General features: G+C 44.2%; 1 long non-coding RNA gene across 2 annotated transcripts in view; it reads right to left on the reverse strand.

The window, feature by feature from the left end:
• LOC108641847 overlaps positions 1 to 6,597 on the reverse strand; it is an 11,102-nt gene extending 4,505 nt beyond the window's left edge. Inside the window, exons 1-3 of one of the 2 annotated variants that reach the window (XR_003916347.1) lie at positions 6,536 to 6,590; positions 5,344 to 6,006; positions 3,754 to 3,959 (exon numbers count right to left, since the gene is read on the reverse strand). This is a non-coding gene — a long non-coding RNA (uncharacterized LOC108641847). Of the gene's footprint in view, positions 1 to 3,753; positions 3,960 to 5,343 lie in introns of both variants that reach the window. The other variant, XR_001922317.2, reaches the window with a different exon arrangement.
• Between the last annotated feature and the right edge of the window lie 647 nt (positions 6,598 to 7,244).

Raw genomic sequence — 7,244 nt, forward strand, 5'->3', positions numbered from 1 at the left:
CCAGGGAAACACTGGGTTTCATTGCTCTTGAACAGGGCAACCTCCATGAACCACCCTGAGAAAAGCCTGCTAAAAACACATCCAGGCATTCCATGAAATATGCCAGGTCTCAGGGACTTAAATCCCTCATCCCTCAAGTGTCCTGATCAATTAACCTCAAAACTCACACTCTAAAATAAAGCTGGTTCTGATGGGAGATTCCAGAGGGAAATTTCAGGCAGAAAAGTTGAAATGCATTTAAAATTAAATCCAAACCGGCCATCTTTGCAAACCAGAGCCCTTTCCACAGCTGCAAAACCATTTTTCAGGAGCTGGGAGTGTGCTGGATGCTCCAGGAACAGGCAGGCACCTTTCCCACAGCCTCTCCAGCCTCTCCCAGCTGTCCAGCCCATGGAGCAGCCAGCAGGAGCTTGCAGGGTGCCAGGGAAAAATCTGCCTAAGAATTCCTTGCCTTCAAGGCATCATGTTACTAGCCAGGGAGAGGCAAAAGCATTTAGGAATTCCATTTTCCAGCCAGTGCTAGTGGATAATCACTATAATGTAGCATGATGAGGCTGCAAACTTTGTTCTTGGAATTTAATAGTCCTTTTATTGAAATAAAAGCAGGTTATTCCTTCTTCTTATGTGACATCTCTGAGGCAACAGGTGCTATAGGTTGGATTTTCTGGATCTTTTTGCATTTCATAGAATCACTTAGGATGGAAAAGACCTTCAAGATCTTCAAGTCCAACTTGTGACTGATCCCCACCTTCTCACCCAGCCCAGAGCACTGAGTGCCACATCCAGTCATTCCTTGGACACCTCCAGGGATGGGGACTTCACCACCTCCCTGGGCAGCCCCTTCCAATGTTTGACAACCCTTTCCATGAAGAAATTCTTCCTGAATTTACAGTATTATCTGTAGGACAGACAATAAAGCTGGAATTATATTTTATTTCATTAGTATAGTTTTGCTGTCATTTTCCTGCAGACTGAACTGTAATTGCCATTTTTCCACCCTCCCACTGGCAAGATGAGGATTGTTGGGATGGGGAAGGGAACTGCCTGCTGCCTTCAGCTCTTGATTTATCCACAGCTTTTTGTTGCAGCAAGATATAAACATACATCAGCATATGCTTTAGCTGAAAACCAGAGCTTGCCAACTCAAGCAGGTTGGGAATTTTCCATCCAGGGAAAGAGCAATCTCAGCAAAAAAAAAAAAAAAAAAAAAAAAAAAAACAACAAAACTCTCCTTGGGGACAAAAAGGCGGTTTTGCCTAAATAATTCAATTTTCATTCTCCTTAAATAAAAGTCTGGAGTCTGGGAAATATCCCTAGAATGGTTTGGGTTGGAAGGGACCTTAAAGATTATATCATTCCAATCCCCTGCCATGGGCAGGGACACCTTCTACTAGACCAGGTTGCTCTGGTCCCATTGCCTATAATCTCCCCTTTAAATATCCATGGATTATGGTTGCTGGAGGTGCTGGTACCTTTGTTCTGACCAGCCTGGTCCTTGTTACACACTTCCTGAAGCCAGCTCAGCTCTGTGTCTCATGGAAGCTCCTGGGCAGGAGCCCAGGGCATGAAAATATGACACATGAAGTATCCCAGGCCCCTCTGAGGGCACAGCTCACTGAGCTGGAACCTTCAGCTCAGCAGCCCAAAAAAGGAATCCTGAAATATTAAAAATGCTTTTGTTAAAGGTACCTCCAGGAAATACTCTGTGGAGCTCGACTAAATCAAGGAAAAAGGGTGTAATAAAAAAAAAAAAAAAAAAAAAGATAGTTTAGGTCTTAATTTTCAGTCAGACAAAGATGGAACATTTAAAGTATCATGGGGAAACCTTTCAGAGAGCTCTGATAAGCAACAAAACCCTTCCAGTGCCACCACAGAGATCTCCCCAGCCGGAGATCAGAGGCAGAACAAACTGTGTTCTGACAGGGATGTATCACATCCCTTCCCGCCTGGCTGGTCAGGACCCGGGCACAGCTCCGGGGCAGGAGGAGACCCTACACAAACACTGGGCCCGGATATGCACTGAGACAAAAGAATAAAGCACTCGGGCGTCACTATTTAGACGCAGGGATGGTTTGTTGTCAAGCCCGCCAACAAAAAAAATCCCTGGAATTTGCTGTGAATATAAGACAAGAATCAGTTCAGGGTTGGGGCAGAGCCTGCTTATTTTTTAATTTTATTTTTAATTTTATTTTTTAATTTTATTTTTAATTTTTATTTTTTAATTTTTATTTAATTTTATTGTTTAATTTTTTATTTTTATTTTTTAATTTTATTTTTAATTTTTATTTTTAATTTTATTTTAATTTTTTATTTTTAATTGTATTTTTAATTTTATTTTTATTTTATTTTTAATTTTATTTTTAATTTTTATTTTTAATTTTATTTTTTTTAATTTATTTTAATTTTTATTTAATTTTATTTTTTAATTTTATTTTAATTTTTATTTTAATTTATTTTTAATTTTTATTTTTATTTTTATTTTTTTTTAATGTATTTATTTTAATTTTTATTTTTAGTTTTTTAATTTATTTTTTAATGTTTTAATTTTTAGTTTTTAATTTTAGTTTTTAATTTTTAGTTTTTAATTTTAGTTTTTAATTTTTAGTTTTTAATTTTAGTTTTTAATTTTTAGTTTTTAATTTTAGTTTTTAATTTTATTATTTTATTTTTAATTTTACTTTTTTTTTCACCTCTTACAAAATGCTGAATGAAAACGTTCAAAGTTCAGAGAGCAAACAAAGCAGGGCTGGCCACTATTTCCAAAGCTTCCAGACACGAACAAATGGCCAGTAACTAAAAACTCAGCTCACAGAGTGTAGAAATCTTGGAAAATCGTGCTATAACAGAGGGGAAAATCCTTTGCTGGCTATGGAAGCTGAGTGCTCACAACTCCTGGCTCTCAAGTGCCTAATTGAGTTTGAAAGGACTGTTAAGCACCATTCACCAAACCAGCTGTCCCTCTTGAAAAGAGGGAAAGCTTCAGGAGGAAAATAAACACAAAGCAGTCTCTTGTTCCACTGCAGAGCCTTGAAAAAGTGCAGTTAATGCCCTTGGAGAGGCAAAGCCGTGGAGTGTCTGCTACAGATTGAACAGAATCTGCCAAAAATAGTCAAATTAAAGGGTCATGTGACATTCTGTGCCATCTCAAAGGCCACCAGCAACCGGGTTGGACTCCACAGAGTCATGCATTCCATGGGCTGGAAGGGACTTTAAAGATCATCTCATTCCACCCCCCTGCCATGGGCAGGGACACCTTCCAATAGACCAGGTTGCTCCAAGTCCCATCCTACCTGACCTTGGACACTTGCTGTTAAGGGAGTAAAATGTAGCCAGACTGAAATGTTATTTTAAAAATTAAATTAAACTCAAATGTTTTTAGCAATCCTCGAAGTTACTTTAATCAAACGGGGAACTTCCAGCTGAAGCTTCCAGTACTGTCAGAAAATCCATGAACACACCTTTTCTCATTCATGCTTAAAACAAAACTTGTGAGTAAAACGTTCCCTTTATTATCATAGAATGGTTTGGGTTGGAAGGGACTTAAAACCCCCACCTTGTTCCATCCCCCTGCCATGAGCAGGGACACCTTCCACTAGCCCAGGTTGCTCCAAGCCCCATCCAACCTGGCCTTGAACACTTCCAGGGATGGGGCAGCCACAGCTTCTCTGGGCAACCTGTGCCAGGCCCAAACCACCCTCACAGGGAAGAATTGCTTCCAGTGAAATGACTTCCAGTGGTCCTTTTCAACCTTACCTATCGTGTCATTCCATGATTTTCCAGGCTAATAGATCTCAAACTTCCATCATATCACCTCAGCAATCCATTTTCCAGGCTGAGTTGTCTGCCACCAAACAGAAGGGAAGTAAGAACCTCTACCATGACCCCGTGGCTGCTCCAAGGAAGGGCACTGTGCATCCAGCCCAGCCCTGCAGTCAGGGCAGACACAGTCACCTGGGATGCTGCAGAGGGAAAAAGAAAAGATTCTGTTGTCCCCATGACCCTGAGAGTGCAGAGAGTGGAAGAAAAGGGTGTTTTCAGCTCAGGAAGGACGTGCTTGGAGCACCCAGGGCTTTGCTGTATCTGCTCAGCTGAATCAATGTAAATCCAAGAATGATTTAGGTTGGAAGAGACCTCCAAGATCATCAAGTCCAACTTGTGACTGATCCCCATCTTGTCACCCAGCCCAGAGCACTGAGTGCCATGGCCAGTCATTCCTTGGACACCTCCAGGGATGAGGACTGCACCACCTCCCTGGGCAGCCCCTTCCAATGTTTAAAAATCCTTTCCATGAAGAAATTCCTCCTGATATCCAATCTGAGCCTCCCCTGGTGCAACTTGGGGCCTTTTCCCCTTGTCCTGTCCCTTGTTCCCTGGGAGCAGAGCCTGATCCCCCCCAGCTCCCCCCTCCTGTCAGGTTGTTGCAGAGAGCCAGAAGGTCCCCCCTGAGCGTCCTTTTTTCCAGGCTGAGCCCCTCCAGCTCCTTCAGCCACTCCTGGTGCTCCAGCCCCTTCCCCAGCTCTGTTCCCTTCCCTGGACACACAGTAAAGTTCTCTTCCAGACCAGGATCACACCAGGATGGCAGATCCCCCAAGGGATCAGAAGTGGTTCCATAAACCATTCCCTTCCTCCAGCACCGAGCCAGCACTTGGAGCATTAAACTGGCATAGAATCAGCAGAGTGAGTAAAAAGCTGGCCCTGAACCACCCCATCCTCTGGGTTCAGCTGGAATCCAAGGCCTCCCTGATACAGCCCAGCTGGAAAACTCTCCTCCCAGAGCTCAGGAGGTTGCCTGCTCATGGGAAAGAGCACAAAGCCCTGCAAGATAAGAAAGGTAAAACCAAGGACAGAGGTAGGAACGTCAATGTGATGGCAGCAGCTCCAAGGGGCAAGAGTAAAACCATCAGTATGGGAAGGCAGAAAATCCTAAAGGGAAGAAAACTCAAGCCCAGATGGGTGAATGGCATCTCAGCAGCGTGGATGTTCCATTCCAACAACCAGCTGAGGGTGATCCTCCCACCCAGTGAGCACCAATGTGGGCAGCAATGACACCTTGGGTGTCTTTCTCTGGTCAGCACAGCCTTGGAGCTCACTAAGCCAGGTTGGACAGGGCTTGGAGCAACCTGGGATAGTGGAAGGTGTCCTTGCCCACGGCATGAGGTTGGAACAAGATGATCTTTAAGGTCCCTTCCAACACAAACCATTCTGTGATTCTATGACAGTCCTCACCCGTGTGTATCCTAGAATTAGGCTGGAAAAGACCTCCAAGATCACTGAGTGCATCTGTTCTCCCAGCACTGCCAAGGCCATGACTAAACCATGTCTCCAAGTACCACATCCACATACCTTTTGAACACTTCCAGTGCAATTCCACTGCTTCCCTGGGCAGCTTGTTCCAATCCCGCTCAGAGAATCTCTGTGTATGTCAAAATATGCCCCCAAAAAATGCTCCATAGAGACAGAGAGAGTTACAGGTTACTGAGAAGTTTGTATGGTTTATATTTTTCATGTTATCTGGATTCTAAGGTTTTGTGGGTTTGTCTGTTGTCTGGATTTCTTTTTTTTTCTTTTTAAAATAATATAAATCCATGTCCGAAAGACTTCAAACATAAAAAACCAACCTGAAGTTCATTAACAGACTAACGAGGGAATATTGGGAATGCAAATCAAAGGGAAGAGAGCAGGACATGTTCCAACAAGCTGCTCTGCCTCTCAAGGCCATAATGAGAGGGATCTGGGCTGGGTGTTGAGGTTTCTCAGCAGAAAGAAATCCAGGGAGCTGAAAACAGGGAGAGAGGGCAGCAAAAGGCTGATTTTAACTCAGAAGAGGAACAGCTTGATCCTCACAGCACATTATCCACCTCCCTCACTCAGACACCCTGGAACAGCAGCTGGGTTACAGATTTAGGGATGCTCCTGATTTGGAGAGCAACATATGCAGCCAGTCCCTGAGGGATCTGATTCCTCAGCAGTTGATCCCATTTCTTCCTGCCTCAAACAGTTCCAAAGCTGCAACAAATTTAACATGGTGTCACTCAGGACCAAGAAAAGCCCCAGACCATTCCCACCCTCCAGGAGGGGCAGTTTATTAACACACAGTAAACTGGAAATTCCTGAGCATCCTTTGCATAGCCTGTGGTGAGGGACTTCTCCATGCTGGGACTCTGAGCACTGCCAGGATGGTCACCAGGGTTGTTGGGAATGACTTCTGCTGCTGGGAATCTCCATCAGCAGACAAGCACTGTCCATCCTCTCCTAGGCAGCCATGGTGGCTCTAAGAGTGTTCCTGTCACTCTCCCCACTCTACACCACTGCCTTTTTCCTCCCCTTTCCCGTGGAGCATCCAGAAGTGGTGCTTGTTCAAAGTTTTCAGAAACAGCCTCTCCCAGAACCTCAGGCTTGATCTCCCTCCCATCCCCTCCTACACATTCTGTGGGGTTTTGTGGTCTCATCCTGCTCCCCTCTGCCCTTGCTGAACTTGCACCCACTGTGCTTGGATAGCTGAGGGAAAGAAGCTCTTTCCAGCCTTTCAGGACACCTGGAGACACAGCAAAGCTCCTGCCATAGGGATGTGCAGTCCCTGTGGGTTCCTTGGTGAAGTGACTCACTTGAGATGACACCAGCAATCCTGTGGCAGTGGCAGGATCAGGACATCACTCTCCCAAATCCCAGTCTGGTGCCTAAAACAATAAAAATAAAAAAGGAATTGTTCTTCCAGTCCACATGAGGATCCAGCTGCAGTGATAGTCTAAGATGACAGCTCATTAAGCCATAAAATCATGGAATGGTTTGGGATGGAAGGGACCTTAAAGCTATTTCATTCCAATCCCCTGCCATAGGTAGGGACATCTTCCACTATCCCAGGTTGCTCCAAGCCTCCAAGCAGCTCTCTGTTTAAAACAAAAAGCCCAAACTCTAAAACAACCCTTATTCCTGCCAGGAAGTTTTTATTCCATACCATCAAGGATCTACAAGCCAAAAGGAAATGTTGCACTTACTTTGCTGGCATATCAGAAGTGTTTTTCATGCCAGGAAAGAGACCATCCTGGATGGTACCACCACCGACTGGGATGTGCAGTCCTGGAAACTGGGCGTGTACCTCCCTAAGCTGTAACAAACCTGAGTTTAGTAGCTAAACCAGTGTTTTTAAGACTGGTGTAACACACATCTTACCACAGTGAGTCTGTGTGTCACAGAATCACAGAATGGGATGGGTTGGAAGGGACCTTAAGCTCATCCAGTTCCAA

This window comes from Manacus vitellinus, unplaced genomic scaffold, assembly GCF_001715985.3.
Source record: "Manacus vitellinus isolate BGI_N305 unplaced genomic scaffold, ASM171598v3 scaffold_82_pilon, whole genome shotgun sequence".
NCBI classification, from domain to species: Eukaryota; Metazoa; Chordata; class Aves; order Passeriformes; family Pipridae; genus Manacus; species Manacus vitellinus.